General features: G+C 37.9%; 1 long non-coding RNA gene across 1 annotated transcript; it reads left to right on the top strand.

Moving 5' to 3' along the window:
- Positions 1-4536: 4536 nt before the first annotated feature.
- LOC128073221 (uncharacterized) lies at positions 4537-16321 on the top strand. Its single transcript, XR_008202650.1, has 3 exons — positions 4537-5268; positions 5450-5569; positions 14106-16321. It is a non-coding gene; the product is annotated as an uncharacterized LOC128073221 (long non-coding RNA).
- Positions 16322-17889: the final 1568 nt, after the last annotated feature.

Genomic DNA, 17889 nt, shown 5'->3' with positions numbered 1-17889 from the left:
AGAAATAGCTGTAAATCCCAAAAAAGAAATTTAGACTAAACACAGGATTTTTTTTAGCAGTCAGAACAGATAAGCTCTAAGAAAATTTGCTGAAGGCAGATGTGGAATTAATGATTTTTGAGTAGGGCTTCAACAAGATGTTTAAAGAAGTTAGACAAGATTTTAAAGAAGAGGTTAAACAACTGTGAGAAATGATTTAGGTCTGGGTGATTCTGCTGAAAGATCTAGGCTGGTTAGGTGGCCCGTTTGGTTCTTAAACCATTTGCTGAGAACACTTCCACACAGGCCTGTTCTGCACTATTGCTGTCTTCTGTCAGGATAAGGCTAAATGAGAGGCTCCTTCAATCAGGCTTATAAAACAGAATGGGGATAACTGTGTGCCATCTTTGACTCGGTAGAGACAAGCAAAATGAAATCCAGAATAGGACACATTCAAAAGATCTCTGCCAGAGTTAGAATGAAATATGTTTCATTTATCATGCATTATTTCTTTGACTCTGAGATCTCAATTTACTCTACAGAGAAGAAAATGCTCTCTATCACTCACCTTTCATTCTGCACAGAAGAATAGGTACAAGTTTGGGTTTACTGAGAAATAGATCTAACCGTAAAGTAGATCTTTTCAGTATCAAAACTTTGCCTGCCTTTTTTTTTTTTTTTTCTCCTTGTTTTTAGAATAAATTAATTTGAGATCACAGAGACAGCATAACAGAGCTGAATGTTTGCTGTTTATGAGCTTTTGTACACTGAAGAGGAGGAATAGAAAGTTCAATGAGATAAAACTCAGCTCCTAGTCCCTCCGAGGCTATTTATTTTTTGGTGAAGGAAGATCAAAGTTACAGCAGTTTGAACATGCGTTGACTTAAGTAATTTCCTGTTTTCCAGGCTTAGTTTTGCTGTTTGTGTGTTTATTCTTCCAAGGCAGATGGTGTGAGTGTTTGGAGCAGCAGAAAATATGCCACAGTTGTGTTAACACTATTTTTATCTTTTCTTTGATGTTGCCAACTGTTCTCATTATAGTGAGCATCTCGTCACTGGTATGTGAAATAGTTGAAAGTCATTTTCGGAAATTTTCTGGAAAACAATACAGCACAGAGGTAGAATCTACTTTTTGTGTAATTTTTCTCTGTGTTCTTTTGGAAAGGCTGACAATTCACTGGTAAGTAAGGGATGAAGTTCTTATTTTTCCTTCTTATTGGCTCTTAACATAGAAACTACCTCTTCTCTTACCACACGTGGATTATTTTGAATTATCATAGAATGAATCATAGAATCATGGAATGGCCTGGGTTGAAAAGGACCTCAAAGATCATCTAGTTTCAATTCCCTGCTATGCACAGGGTTGCTGACCAGCAGACCAGGCTGCCCAGAGCCACATCCGGCCTGGCCTTGAATGGCTGCAGCAATGGGGCATCCACAGCCTCCTTGGGCAACCTGTTCCAGTGTCATCAACCTCCATGTGAAAATCTTCCTCCTAATATCTAACCGAAATCTCCCCTATCTCAGTTTAAAACCATTCCTCCTTGTTCTATCACTATCCACTCATGTAAACAGCCGTTGCTCTCCTGTTTATATGTTCCCTTCAAATATTGGAATGGGAAATTATGGAAAAAGACAGATAAGAAGAATTTAAGCTGTATTTCTTGGGCTTCGATGATATTTCTGATTTGCTTTAATGCAAATACAAAATTTTACTTATATCAAAGAGAGTCTGCAGATTTTAATTTCAAATATTAAAATAACCTTTGAAAATGGTGACCTTAAAAATACACGTTTCCCTGCTTTCAGGAATTTTCCAAATAGTCCTAAGCAGAAGGTACAGAACGACACATAGTCTTGAAGAAAATGGTATCTGACAGCTTCAAAAAAATTATGTAGGAGGAAAAAATATATCATTTTAATCAAAGCACTGCATGAGAGTGCTTCGGGGTTGAACTGCGTACAGAACATCAGCATGCAGATAATGAGTGCAGTGAAAAGGCATCACTACTCAGGTATTATCAAATTATTTTTTTGCTTTGCTTAATTGAAAAAATAGAGTTTGATCTCAATAAATATCCTACATTTAATCTATAAAGACGTTAAAATTAAGGAGTGAAAAAAAGAAGAGATTTGTATTACTGGTGCTTTGGGATTATTCTTTCTGGTATTTTATGATGGCAGGAATGTTCACAATAATGTTAACTTTGAAGTGCAAAATATTTGAGAGTATTTGATCAATATATGTTTTGAATTTATAAGTAAATTTTCATGTCAAATGCTGGATTCTAAGAGCAATACTCATACTGGCAGGAGTCAGATCCAATAATATGTGACCCACATAAGCAATGAAATCTAATTGAAACTGTTCAAATTGCAGATGTTGGTATGAAATGCTTGTGAACAACCTTCAGAGCAAAACTCATTCATCTAATTATCCACTGGGTAACTCTGAATAACAAACAAAATTGAGTAAACTGTAAGCTTCTCTTCAACAGTTCTTCAAAAGAAAGATGCTTTATCTGTCCAATTATTCACAATGTATTTGTTCAGCTGTAATAGAAATGATATATGCAGAGGTTCCCTCTGGCAAATTATATCACCACTAATATGGTTCTACGCTTGCTGAGCTTTTTCATACAAAGTTCCTCCTAATGCCTACTAATGTCTATGGAGTGCTGAAGAAAAAGCTGAGGATTGGGTTGTTGTGACTGTGATGAAGAGCTGCAGAAATGAGTTTGCAATGTCCTTTGCTGCACAACATTTTGTGTTAAAATGCAGTTTTGCAGCCAGCAGTAGACTATGAGATCTTTCTACTGCTTGTGTCTTGTTATCACGGGCATTACAAATACTCTTTTCCTTGCACTAAATCTCAGTTGTTATTTTCAAAATTATGGAATATATTTAGCAGAGAAATGTCGGAAGTTTTTGTGCTTTCCAAAGGTAATGTATGAGAGAAAACATTTGATCTTTTAGACCCTCAGGTCCACATGTCAAGCACAGTATCCTTATGCCTGTATGGAGCCAATTGTTGGATGTTCCAATTATGGTTCCTACATGTTGTTCTAGCCCTGCTGATAACTCTGTGTGATGGTAGGTGCAGATTTGAACTCCATGTGACTGAGTTTGGTGGTAGGCGAAAGATTCTGGTGGTAGGCCTACATTCTGCTGGTTTCCATTATATCAGAAATATATTTTACTCTTTCCTATTTCCCTAGTTATTGTGTTGATTCTGGCCAATGTATGTTTACATAATACATTTACTTTCTTGTAATTGCAAGTTAGTATACATAAAAGTTTCTCGTAATATTTTTCTCATTAATATCCTTTGTTATCCTGTCTGTCACCCCGATCTGAAGTGAGGTATCTTTAGTAACTTGTCTTCTCTAAATCTCTTTAATTGTTTTCATTATACCATCATCTGAATAAAAGTTGTATTCTCTTGAGAAAATAAGGAAGCTGTGGATCACAGAATCATGGAATTTTAGGGGTTAGATGGGACTTCTGGAGATCATCCAGTTCACCCCTACTGCTAATGCACATTGGTGGCAGAAGAGATTACTGATTCTCAAACCTGTGAATTTTGAATGTCATGTGCTGTGTGTCTGTGCCCAAGTGCTGGCAGGGGCCTCTGTGAGGAGAGGCTGGGGCTCCCTGTGCTGGACACAGCCAGTGCCAGTTGACTCCAATGACTCTAGCACAGGGTGATGCTGTGCCCCACTGCCAACACAGCAGTGCCTTGGAGAAATGGGTTTGAGAAAAGTTCAGAATGTTGTGTGTCAGTGAGGAGTGAGGAAAAAAAATATGAGAAATAGCCCTGTGAACACCAAGGTTGGATAAACAGGTCAGGGAGGAGGTGCTATGGGTACAGGAGCCCAGGTTCTCCCGCAGCCATGGTGCAGGAGGAGAACATGGTGGAGAAGATACAGAGGAGCACTTATCATACTGCCATGCCAGGGCAGGTGGATATTTCCTGAAGGAACTGCAGCCCACAGAGAGCCCACAGGAAAGCAGGTTTATCCTGAAGGACTGCAGTCTGTGGAAAACAACCCTGGAGCAGGGGAAAGCTGTGAGGAGGAAGGAATAGCAGAAAGGGCCATAATCCTATCACCCTGCCTGGGCTCCTAGGTGGGTTAGAGAAGTCAAGAATAAAAGGAGTGCAGTAGAGCCTGGGGAAAGGGGACGGATAGGAAGAAAATGTTGTAATTTCTCTCTTTTTTTTTTCTTTCTTTCTCAATTCAAGTATTTTGTGATTAAATTAGTTTTGCCTAAGTTGAGTTTGTTAAGCCCTGATGGTAACTGGTAAGTGATTGCTTTGTCCTTACCTTGGCCCGTGACCACTTTTATATTCCTCCCCTGTACTGGTTAGGAGGGGCAGTGAGTGGGCAGCTGAGTAGATGTCAGGCAGCTGGACAAGTTTAATTTACCACACAGATAAGCTATGAAGTCAAAAGTGCTTTCATTTAATAAGTATTTTTCTTTAAATACTTAATACTTCAGTATTTAAAGAAGTAGTTTAACTCTTGAAGTGTGGTTTATGAAATATAGGAAGTCTGCATACACCTAGGATCCAGTGCGGTTTGGAAGGATTTTCCATGTTTTCCAGCAGGTGGATAGATGCTCTCCACTGTATTCTGCCTTTTGAGTTATCAAACTTTTCTGAGGTTGTAGTACTACTTCCAAGATTTGCAAGTGACCGGAAAATTTGATCACTGGCTGTTGTGTGTTGTCCTCTTTACTTGATTCTATCAAGTGCCTATTTGAAGACTGACCTTCAAAGAAAAGATTGCATGGCAAGCAGGGAAATACTTTTTTGACATAAAACCTACGATTTTTTTCCCCATGGAGATCTTACAACATAGGATTTTTTAATGTTCTACTAACAAGAAAATTTCCATGTTCAAAATCTTCATATGATGTCAACAAAAACAAGAACTGTGAAGAAAAATTTACTATGCTGGTGAACAGAAGAAAGTGGAAATAAGATGAGGTCTTTTAACTCTTACTACTGACTCTAGGCTATTTTAAGAACAATTGCTGCAGGGTTGATTGATGAGGTAGGTGATTGTATGGGAACTGCTGAATCATGTCCTGAACCTCTGATTGATCACCTGGGGCAAGCAATGAGTCAGCCCTGGGAGCACAGGTGAAGGCAATTCACCTGTGCTGCTGGAAGAGGTGGAGCCTGGCTGCACCTCTCCTAGACCCATTTAAGAGCTGACTACCAGTGGAGAAGGATCTTTTCTGGAGCTCTCTCCTCTGGAGTTGTGCTGTGAGCCCAGGATGCAGGTAAGCATTCTATTCTCTTTTTGTTGTTATAATCTGCTTTGCTAAACTCTCTTCTTTATTTCATAATTATGGTGTCTTTATATTCATTGATTATACAGTGATACATTTGTAATCTCTATGTATGAGGTTTTATTTTTTAATGTCTGTAATTCTTATTTTCTTTTTTTGTTTGTCTTTTTAGGTACCCTTCGTAATAAAGAAAAAGAAACAGGAAAGCAAGGCGATGCAGGACGGCCTTGTGACAGACACATTTGGGGAGGGAGGAAGAGAAGTCTCGAGCCTTCTGGAGACATAAGCAGATGTAAGACTAATGTTTGTTTGCATGTTATCTTCATATGGAATATACAATCTCATTAATAAAACATTCTCCTTATATAGTGTTACAGAGATAAGTGAAAAGCTTGATGAACTTGCTAAGTCCATGATTTTGAAATATCATAGCCCTTCAAAAAAAAGACTGGGCTACTATTGTTAGAATTATATGACTTTGTACAATCCACTGAAAGACCGATTTATTTTATTTTTTTTGTTAACAGTTTTACAGGCCTGTTATTCTGTTGGCATAAATAGCAGAATGTTTTGTATTGTTGTTGTCACTTTTTTCAAGAATGTTCCATAATGCATGAGCAAATGGGACGTAATGATTGGAATGTCTCATATGCTTTGGAGAAATTAAAGGATTTTATCATCATACTTATGATATGTGATAGTAGTTTGCAGTATGGAATTCACTTCTGTACGTCTGTTTCAGCAGTGGCCTTTGAAAGGATGCTGACATATTTGAGAAACTACAAATATTATCCAAGACAGGGAGTCCTATGAGAACTTCCTTACTTGAGTGTTGATCAGGAGGCTAGGAACACAGCAGTGAAATCTACATTGTCTCCAAAGCACCACATAATGATCTTTAGGACCTGCATATATAGAAAAGAATTGTGTGTAGATCTTACAAAAATGATCTTAGCATGGCTAAGTCAAATTTAGCTTGAAACTTAATATGAGTAATAAGCATAAGCTTCACTAAGATTCAGCATAAGAGCACATTACATAATTTTAAAAACCCTAAAAAAGCAATAATATCATCTTTCAAAACATTGTTCCATATGTACCAAATAGTAGTGCATTAGCTTCTATTTCCTCCTGTTTATTTCCCTAGCTGTTTACTCTGGTGTAGAGGCACTTCAACTGAAATTTGCAGGCGCTATTTCTAAGCTAAAGAAAGACATTTCTTTTCCTTATGCTTTAAAGTCTCATTGTTATCTTTAGAATGTTAGGATAATTCTGCTTATTTTATATGTGTATGTGTGTATATATGAATATATATATATTCTGCAATAAGCAGAATAAGGACTGAAATAGTCGTAATATAATCTATGTATGATATAGAATCAATTTTGAGAGATTAAGTAGGATTCAAATGGTGCATATGTGTTGTGCTAATTCTTTACATTGGGAACATTTAACCACATATCAACCATGTTTGTTTGAAAACATCAAGATACTCAAAAAACAGCCACATAGGGGCAGCACACATTTACAGTCAACTGATGCAAGGCTCGTATTCTTTCCTACCAGATCTGTGCTCGTTTTAAATAAAAACAAATCAAACCACAAACAGCAGCCCTAGACAATTGTCGATCTAGGCTTTTCCACTGATTAAGCACAATCTCATGACCACTTTCTTTCTGAAAATATTGTATTAAAAAAAAAAAGTAGGGGAAAAAATGCTTTTTTTCTAGCCATCTCTTTGAAGAAGGTGTGGTGAAGTCTAGTCCTGATGTATTACACGTATAACTTCTGATTTTCAGAGATAGTTGGCAGTTTAAAGAACACACAAAAAAGTACCCATCCTCAGTGGCAGAGAAATTGCTGGCTTTTGTTGTTTCTGAACTGAAGGTATCAAATAAAAGCTCTGAGAACTCCTTGAACAAGTAATTTCCTACATAACTTTTTTTTTTTGCTACTGATAAGAAGTAAAGATTAAATGTCAGTTCTAGTATGAGTCTTCTACATTGTAAGAGAAGCAGAAGTCACATTTATGAACATCTTTGCCTGTTTGTTGATTTTTCAGGATAGACACTTGAAGGTATTTTAGTGAACATTTGCGTATGGATGTACTTCAAATTTAATTTTTCATAAGGTATTTTCTGTTGTTTACATTGTGAGTTCTTTGTTCTACTGCAGAAACTGTTTGCAATAGTGTGCAGGCAACTAAGAGGTGATTATTTTATATAATTAATAATGGTAATTACACATAATTATGATTCTATTTAAAAACAGCAGGTTATGTGAACTTCTGTAGAGAAGTAGCAGTAGTCTTATCATAACATTCAAATAACCTTATGATACACAGCTGTGTATCATTTCCTGAAACTTACTTAAAGTGGCTTATATGCAACATTTTATTTTCTGCATTAAATATATTGCTGTTTCTTGTGATTATAGACCTTTATTTAAAGGGATTCTGGTTTTTTACACCTTCGTTTTCAGCAACTCAGTTTTTCCAGGAAGTGACTGTATCTGCTGGAAACTCTTATGTTTGTTCACTCAGATGTGAACATTTCTCTAAAGTTAAAGGAAAATCAATTTTGCTCATTTTTAATGATCTGAGTATTGTAAGATTGTTGTGGTTCTCATACTTCCAGAAAATTGCTCAGATGTTATCTGATCCTGGATAACTCAGAAATGGATTGATTGTGAGACTTGGCATGAACTCCATTACTAAGGTGAAATATGAGTTTTAATAGCGTTAAATTGTAATGGTAAAAAAACCTCAGGCTCTACGTATAGCACGCTGCATGTACTCAGTTTGTAGTTTCTTGTCATATCTTCACGTTTTCATTATGCAGGCACTGGTACCAGCATATCAAGCAATAAGCTTAGTACTGTCCCAAAGCTAACAAAGTTTGTTAAGGAACTCTTCTCTTAAACGCATTAGAGCAATAAAATTGTCACAGATTTTTCCCCACTCCATTGGCTTGAACTATTTTTCTACGTGCTACCCATGTGGACTGTTCAAGCTGGAGGAGAAATGTGGTGTTATTCCCCATTAAGAAGGACATTCACCTTGTTTAAAACCTGAGGGTGCTGGCAAATACACTGTTAATGTAAAATCCACTGTGCCCTTGTTTGGCTGCACTGAAGGTGCAACTTATCTCTGTCACTTCTCCTTCTGGCTTTTGTGATTTGCAAAGGATCATATTACTGTCAAATCTGATATTATACCATAAATGAAAAGAATTGAAAAAGCAGGTGATGCATTTCCTATGACCAATTTCAGAAGATTTGTTTTAAGATTAATCTGTACTGAAACCCTCATTTATGATACCTTGAGTTAATTTTTTTTTCTGGCCGATTGCTCTGAATAAAGAGCAAATAGCAGTGACCTGCAGTAGCCTAGCTAAAGCAAGAGTGATCATGCTGTGATGATACAGCTCCAAAGAGTGATTTGATTAGCAGCTCAAAATGTTAGCAATTCAATTAAGTTAGTCCCTGCTGGTGTGGACTCAGTACCTGTATCTGCACAGACTTACTGTTCACCTATTCCTCTACAGTATAGCTGTGTAATGACTTTCCATCCTGTTGCTCCTTCATTCATGCTGTGACACTTGCTTGCAGATTCATACACTAAATCAGATTAGAGAACTGAATAGCTGTTTTTCTTGCCAAATTATATTTCAGTTACATCAGTGAACTGATCTAGTTTTCCACGCAGCCTTGCAAACCTTTGGCCAACCAAAGCTACGCTGAATAAATGGTTACTGCTAGTGAAGATGACTTCCTAAAGCCTCATTGCTGCTGAGAAAATGGTGCATAAATGAGCAATAGGAAGAGCTTCATCCAAAGCCCATCGCGGTTATGGCGCTAACAAACACAAACAGTGGCCCAATATATATATAACTGGAGCACATCACACTTGTGACTGCTGCTTACAAAAGGTGAGCTGTGCCTCTAAAAGTGTGAAAAAGGAGTAGGCTATGGATTGAAAGACATACAATTAAAATGTGATAAAATTGCCTCTGATTCTTTCAAGGGTAAACTTGTTTCTGCTAGAGAAGGGTCATAGTTTTTTTCTAGGGGTTGAACTGTATGGATTTTAAAAATTTTTACAGTATTGTAAGTTACTCGAATCATGGAATCATTTGAGTTGGAAGGGACCTTTGAAAGTCATCTAGTACAGCTCCCCTGAAATGAATGGGGGCAGCCACAGCTAGATCAGGGTGCTCAGAGCCCTATCCTTCCTCTCCTGGATATGTGGATACAGCATTCTCTGTAGAAATAGTAAGCTATTGTTAAGGTAGCTAGCCCAGGTGCTTCCAGTCATCTGGGTAATCAGCCACTTGAACACCTACCCTGCAATTTTAGCTACTGTTGTTAATATCTGTAGTAGCAGTACATGAAGGGAAAAAAATAGATTACAGCTATTTGCAGAAAGTAAAGATGTAAGAAGAAGCCCTCAGAAATAAAAAGAGGTGTTATTGAAAGCTATGCAGAAAATACATGCAGCCTACAGTATAACTTTCTGAAGAGAAATACTTCTCATATGAAGGACTTTTACCAAAGAAATTCAGCCCAAAGTACTCTGGGTGTTTTTTATTTACTAATATAGCATCAGCATGACCAGAACCAGAAATGAGATCTGCAGTGATAGGAAAAAAAGTAAGTAACAGAGGGTTGTCACAGGTTTATGTTTTTTCTTTGTAAGAACAAGAGTATCTTGTCCAGACGTGTGTTGGTCATGAGTGGGGCATGAAAGTGGCTTCATGTTTGAAGATCTCTGTGAATTAGTTTAATTAATTAGTGCTGTTGTAGATGTGTGTTTGTCCCTGAATGTCTTGCAGTATCACCTTGATTAATACATAGATGTTATTTACCAAATGACTCAATTGAACAGGAGTTTATCTTAGATTGCTAATAACCTGCTCAAACATTTTTGAGCAATTTTGCTAATTGTACTCAGTTGTGAAGTTTGTTAATGTATCAGTGCCACAAGATGAAGGTAGCTGTATCAGCTAGGTATCAGCTGCTGAGCAAGCTTCTTTGCATGTGACAGTATCTTAGGAAGAACAGCAAGTTCTCTATTGCTGCAATGAGCAAACCTTATTTTCCATAACTGCCAAGAAACAGTTAATAATAAGGGTTAGTAAAAAGATCAGAAAAAAACAAATGTTTGGAATTCAAATGAAGGCTCATGAATACTGCCTCGCTAAATGCCATGCCACATTTATGACTTCAGGGCAAAATATATGAACACCAGACAATGTGAACATATTAATTAATGCTAATTACATCTCTGCAGTACAGATGGGGTCTATTCTCTTGACATGAGTATGTAATATATTTGGCATAAATGTGATTTAATATATTTATGCAGAAAGAATATTCTGTAGTTTGCAAATACACAATCATCTGTCTTTTACTGGTGAACATGTTATGTGCTGTAGCCCATGCACATTGACCTGCAGTGTGAATGATCATCACCATATTTATCACATATTTACTGTGTTACAATGACTTGAGGATTCTTAAGCTTTCTGCTGTTCCTGCTGCGTGACTTTTAGCAATGCAGATGCAGATGGAATACAGACAGAGGTTCGTAGTCTTGGTCGTGTCACATGGCTGAGGAGGACAGATTTTCTTTAAAATCTGCTTTCTGAAATCCACCTCCATCCAGACCATTTTGCTCAAAGCCCCGTCCAGCCTGGCCTTGAATGCTTCCAGGGAGGGGGCCTCCACAGCTGCTCTGGGCAACCTGTTTCAGTGTCTCACCACCCTCACAGTATCAGTCTAAATGTACCCTCTTTCAATTTAAAGCCATTTCCCCTCACCCTATTGCTCATAAAAAGTCCCTCCTCAGCTTTTCTGTAGGGCACTTCAGGTACTAGAAGGTTGCTATAAATTCTCTGTGGAGCTTTCTTTTCTCCAGGCTGGTAAGCCCCAGCTCTCAGCCTTTCCTCATAGGGGAGGTGCTCCAGGACTCCCAGATGTGTCTGCACTGATGTTGCTGGTGAATGTTCCTATTCTAGGTCACATGCATACCAGCTGATGATACTCTCTGCTGCAGATAGGAGGCAGGATTTCTGTCTTTCTGCAGCTCCACCCTTCAGGAGTTCTGTGCATCACCATGACTGATCTCAAACAAGTGGTTTGTTCTGTGGCTTAAGATCTACAGCTGTGTCCAATCTTTATATGCAGATACAGAATAATAAAAAAACAACAACAATGAACTGTTTTGTGGTGGTGGTGGTTTCTTGTTACAGTTTACTGTAATATCTTCCAAGGTTTGGAATAGAGTGGCTATTTGTCCTTGTTTTGTGATGTGCTTGTAAATTTTCACCAGAGAATTTAGCAGTGCTGTGAATGAAATTTGCCTCTTGGATAAATGTATGTATACATATATATATATATATATATTATTTTTCATCATAGCTACTGCCTTTATTTATGCATAGAAGCAACAGATTTTGTGTGCTTCTTTTTGCCCCAGAATGTCCCTACACAAGCCATGGTGTAGAATTCCATATAAGAGAACACAATTACTTGTATCCTAGATTCTGTCCTTTCACTCCTGTGTAATTTATTTTCTTTTTCTTTTTTATTTTTTTCTCCCCCCTTTGTTTGGCATAATTTCCCTTTCCCTTTGGAGGGAGCATAGACGACAAACATTAGATTTCTGATGTTCTAGAAATAGTATACATTAATTGGGAAACTGACATTTACTAATTGTCTGGCAAATTGTTACTGTGCAATTCTAAAAACATTTCCAGCTATTCAGTAATGAGCACTTTCCATGTAAAGCACTCCAGCTTTCCATTCCAGTACAGGTCTGAAATGCAGTGCTGAGACTGAATACACACTCAGAATTCCTCTTCCAGGGCAACCATTACTGAAGGATACTGATTAATTTAGCTTAATATAATGTTATGTAACACATAAATTTCAATTAAAACATCTTATTAAAAGATTAAAATAGATGATTAAAAATACACATTTTGGCTTTTTATAACAAGAGCTATTATACTAAAATGTTATTGGGCATTTTTCCCCTGACTTATCAACCTGACGGCTGTGAGAATTTTGCCTTGAAACAGGCATGTAAAATTAGGCCCTCATCATTTGTTTGATGACTAGCAATTATTTTTAATACTTTCAGAGCTCTTAGGAGATGACAGTTTGACATTAATAGTTCTTAGTATCTTAGGTTTGGGAAATGCCTCTCTTTAACTGGCTTTAAATAATTATTTGCAACATGAGAAGCTTCACTATAGAGATCATTCATCATTATTTCGGTGCGCTACAATTTAAGGCATACTGGATATTGTCTCCAGTATTTTCTGGGCTGTTCATGTTGGATAAAATTATTTCTCTTTCCCTCTAACTTGATCTCTTCTATCATTTGTGCTATTGTAATTGCTCGTATTTTATCTCACCTGTTATTAGATTTCTTCATTCCTTATACACAACTATTTTGTATGAGTTGCAATTTTTTTCTTTAACACTCTCTTTGATGTATATCGCTTTCTAGTGAGCATCACAGCTAAATCCATAGTGTAAGGTAGCAGCATACGTTTTCCTGCTACTCAGGTTTTTTTTTTCCTAACCTTGAGCACTTCTACCTTTTCTTGATCACATTCCTCCAAAAGATCATTTTTTGTGACATTATCTACGTGGCCATTCTCTGTGGGTTTCTTTCCCATTAGAACCTAATTATGGTTGTTACTTTTTTTTTTTTTTTTTTCTTCAACCAGCTTTCTCTTTTCCTCCATCAAAATGCAGATATCTACATCTGCGTGTGAATGACACATTTCACCACCCAGTTGTTGAGATTTCAGAGAAGAACCTTACTTGTTACATTCCATCTGCCCTGCATGATGGGAAAGAGATCTTTGTGCATACTGGAACCACTCCAATACCCATAGTCCTCGTTATTTGTTTTTATTTTTTAGATTTTTGACAATGAGCTACTTGGTGAAAGACTTGACACTCAGGGTTACTGTGCTGTTATCACTGCTTGTCACGTTTTCTCCAGTTCTCACCTCTCTGTCATTAGGTACCAATTCTGTGGTTATTTTGTCTTATATCTTTTTTGTGAAAGGACAATATTTTGTTAGACTGCTACAAGCCAAAGTCTATAGCTACCAAAATTAGAATACAAAATAATACTACTTAATTATATGAAAAATTGCAATGATTTTACCTATCTTGAAATCATGTAGCTAAAACTTTTAGTGCTGCTTTTCTGTTCACATAAGAGTTATTCTGGCAGTGCAGTGAAGGTCGGAGAACTAGACTGTGAACAGTGCAACAAAGAAATAAGAAGCATTCACCATCTGTCCTTTGAAATAATTCCCAGAACTATAGCAGTAAATTCAAAAAAATCAATCAAATAGTAAAAATGATAAATAATGATTGCCTGTTGATTCACTTGTGAAATAAAATGCAAATTGAAAGATTTGATATATAATCACGCCACATGCGTATTTTACCACCTGGTATGATAACTGTGACATGACAGTTGCAGAGATGCCAGCTACTGATTTCATTATGTGTGCTACTGCAGTAGAACTCTGTTATCCCAATTAATTAATTAATTATCACTATTTTCATAATATTAACAAGGAAATTGTTTGTCAAGACTTGAAAGCATTTTACAAACGTTAATAAATAAAGCACATACGAGTGTTTTATTGCTTTTGATCAATGTAGTTCAGCCAATAGACCATGAGCTGAAGCTACCACCCAGTACATTTCCATCTGTCTGCTTTCCCAGAGAGGATGGGAAAAGCTGTTTAGCAAACACCTTCCAAATACTTAAATATTCCTTCCTGTGTTTGCAGTCTGAAGCAGACCTACCACCTCATCTTGGTGGCAGTAGCAACCTTCCTGATGCTCTTCTCCCCACTCCGCTGCGGCATTTCTTCTGTAAAGGCAGTGGAGATTGTGTTCAATCACCTTTTGCTGCTTTGTGTATGGGATGGAGAGAGATTTGGGGTATTTGAATTTTTGGATATTTGACAGGCTGCAGATTCTTGAAGAATGAAGGCTGAGTGTACTGACTTGCCTACAAGACTACTAACAGGTCCTCATCACAGCTAGCCCTAGAACTCAGCTGCAGGAGAGAAATTGCTTTTGAGAAGGAGAATTCCTTTCCAAAGGATTTGAAAAAACAATGAACAGCAACAAAACAACTAGCAAGAGCAGAGAAGGAAAAGAAGGCATTCTCCTTCTGATGGAATGTGTGTGATGCGTGGAAATCTGTTTGAAAAATGGAGTTCTCAAGTTCATACAAATTTCTAAGAATTTACAAAATCAAAATGGAGATCAGAACAAGATCGGAATAAGAATCAACACTACATCCTGGTACAAAACATCTTCCTTTTCAAAAGTTCTGGAAACAAACTGACATCTATTCGTCTTTATAATGCTTGGACCTTGCCAGAACTTCTGCAGTTTTGAAAACTCAATTAGATTTTCAGGAATGCTTACATAAGAGACCCATGTAAATTTAACTGCTGGCAATTTTGTGGAAAGCGAGCCTCAGCATGGCTAATGTGTACATGTTTCCCTTTCCTTCAAAAAACGCTCTGTCAGACAACAAGATCCATGAGCTCAGTTGTTCTGACTGCAGTTTGAAAGAGCTCTTCCTTTCTCTTAGATCTCCTCTTTGTTGTTTCCATCTCCAATTATGGTGTTGGGACTCATGTCAGATCATTTCAGTCTAAGCTCACTGATTGGAGACAGAAATAATCATGAGGAGAGAATTACAATTACCATTTGGGACAGTTTCCATGTGGCTGGGGGAACTGAACTTCACACTTCTTCCAGGACCTGTCTCAGCAATGTAGTCTAAATGTCCACGTGGGTTCATACAGCAGAGAAGAGCCTTCACAATGAGGAAGAGGCAGCAAGCTCTCTCCCCTCACACACTGCCTTCCTTCTCTGTTCACTATCAGGTCTTTGTACTTTGTACTTTCTGTGCGGTACTGGAGCTTGTCTAATGCACTGCAATAGGAAAACAGCTTTCCAGCTCAGTGGAAACAGAGGAGACAGAGGCTAATGGGATTAGGAAAGCTCCTGGCTCTATAATTGTGTTGTACAGACACTTCCCATTGCTACGATATTATTAAGTCAGACATCTCTCCATTTGTAACAGCAAGATTTTATTTCTCTATATCACATAGCAAATATTAACCACTTGAGCTCATGTTTGCTGCCTAAGACTGACTAGGAAGAACTATTCCAGTAAAAAAGCGAAGGAAAATGGTATTTTTGACTTTTCTAAAAAGCCTAGTGATGGTTTGAAAAGTTTTATTGTATTAATACTGTGGTGCACAAATCTTGAAATTTAGTGTGCAGTTGATGTTTATATCTGCTGACAGCTGGTCTCATAGCCTTTTGAAAAACTGCTAGTCCACCTATATGACCAGAAATGTAAATAGGACTCTTAGCCAAAGTTCCCAAAGATGCTGTGTGGGCACCTCTGGCCCAAACTAAGAAGGGCTTTTCTGAAGAGGTAGTTCATATCAAATAGGTGAGCTGACTCTGAGCAAGGTTTTCTCTTGTCAGGTGTCATCTTTATACTTTCAACATTCATGCTTGGACCACACGGAGGAGGACATCTCCTAAATCGTTGATAGATCAAGAGTGGAAATCTGACAGGGATGTGGGAAGACGAGAATGAAGCAAGGGGTGTGTGCAAGGGAACAACCAACCCAGCTGAGCTTTTGAGGTGAAAGAAGGGAGGAAACAGTCTCTTGAATGATGGAGTGACACAGTATCACAGAACTGCAGGGGGTTGGAAGGGACTTTTGGAGATCATGTAGTCCACTCCCCCTGCTAAAGCAGGTTCCCAAGAGCAGGTTATGCAGGAAAGCATGCAAGTGGATTTTTAATATCTCCAGAAGAGACTCTACAAATTCTTTGAGCAGCTTGTTCCAGTGTTCTGTCACCTTCAGAGTAAATAAGTTCTTTCTCACATTCCTGTGGAACTGCTTGTGTTCCTTCTTGTGCCCACTGCCCTTTGTTCTGTCACTGAAAAGAACAAGGGCCTCACCTACAGGACTCCTCTCCTTTAGATATTTGTAAGCATTATTAAGATCCACTCTCAGTCTTTCCTCATACTGGAGATGCTCCAGCCCCTTCATCATCTTTGTGGCCCTCCACTAGACTCTCTCAAGAAGTTCTTGTCTTTCTTGAACTGAAGAGACCAGAACTGGACAAAATACTCAAGCTGTTGCCTCACCAGGGCAGAGTAGAGGGGGACCATCAATTCCCTCAACCTAATGGCCATGTTCTTTGTAGTGCACCCCAGGATACCATTGGCCTTAGCCACGAGGGCACACTGCTGGCCCATGGCCAACCCATTGTCCACCAGCAGTCCCTGGGAAGGCTGGACGGATTCTCTAGGCAGACTGGAAGTAGTTGATGAAAAGTGAAGAGGATGGCCTGCAGCCAAGGGACAAACAGTTGGATCAACAGTTTTTAAGGGATATATAGGTTTTCAAACATTCAATGGTATCTTGCATGCTATGGGCTGCATAGATCTTACTTTAATAAGGGTATCAGTGATTTGTTACAGGCGATGTTACTGAAGATTGTTCTTCTGCAAGGACTGGTTGGATCCTCAGGAAGCCATTAACATATCCTAGAGTTCTCCAGGTGTTGTTACTCACTGACTCTTTTGGCATACGGTTTATATGATCCCCAAAGGGTGGCTACTCTTGCAGTAAATGGTAGAAAATAAGCTATTCAGTGAAGGAGACAGGGCTGTAAAGAAAAGAGGCAGCAAGAAATTGGGTTGGTCTGATGAGGCAACATTAGATAACTGAGACATTTACTGTCTGTCTCTTGCCACATAACTAGACACTACGCAAGTATCTTTAACTAGGCTTCTCTTACCTTAGATGGTCATCCATTTATTAATTGTTTTATGGATATTGAAGTACTGCAGCCTCATTTGAAAGAGTGCTCATAGCAGTCCCTGAAGTTAACAGAAGCACTTTGAATCTAATGAAGCCTGTATTATGCTGCATACACTGAAAAATCATGTTGTGTCTCAAACTGAGTAACCAAAATTAGTAAGTACTTTTGACCTTAGTGTCTCTGTGCATTTCATAGTCAGCAAAAGAGAGAGAACAATATCTCTAATCTCATGGAGTTTTTGGAAAAAAAAAAAGGTTTAGAAAGTATTCAGTTCCTATATAGATGTGCTTTATGGAAGAACCTCTAAGTTAATTCAGTGCAGTAGGTGCATTGTGTACAATAAAAAAGGCATAGACTACACAGCACAATTAGGAGAAAAAAGAAAATCAGTCATTAAAGGAGTCCAATGCATTATGAGTGCTGTGTGAATACATGCTTCACAACTTCAGTGCTCTTTTAATGTAATTGTTATGTTTAATATCTGCAGTAGTGTATGAAACACTTCTAACAGGATTAAGCTTAGAGATCCAGAAGGTGGTGTTTAGATTCTAATTTTTAAATTGTAGAATAATTTCATTTAATAGAAGTTTTAGGAGATAATTTCATGACCTGTTTTACTGCATAGACAATTCTACCGCAAAATGGGTTTCTGAGGTTCCTCTAATCTCCACATGTACTTCACCATTTTGTGATCTATGC

The sequence above is a fragment of the Tympanuchus pallidicinctus genome, unplaced genomic scaffold (assembly GCF_026119805.1).
Source record: "Tympanuchus pallidicinctus isolate F22 unplaced genomic scaffold, pur_lepc_1.0 scaffold8, whole genome shotgun sequence".
Classification (NCBI taxonomy): domain Eukaryota; kingdom Metazoa; phylum Chordata; class Aves; order Galliformes; family Phasianidae; genus Tympanuchus; species Tympanuchus pallidicinctus.
This window is presented reverse-complemented; position numbering and strand designations above follow the sequence as displayed.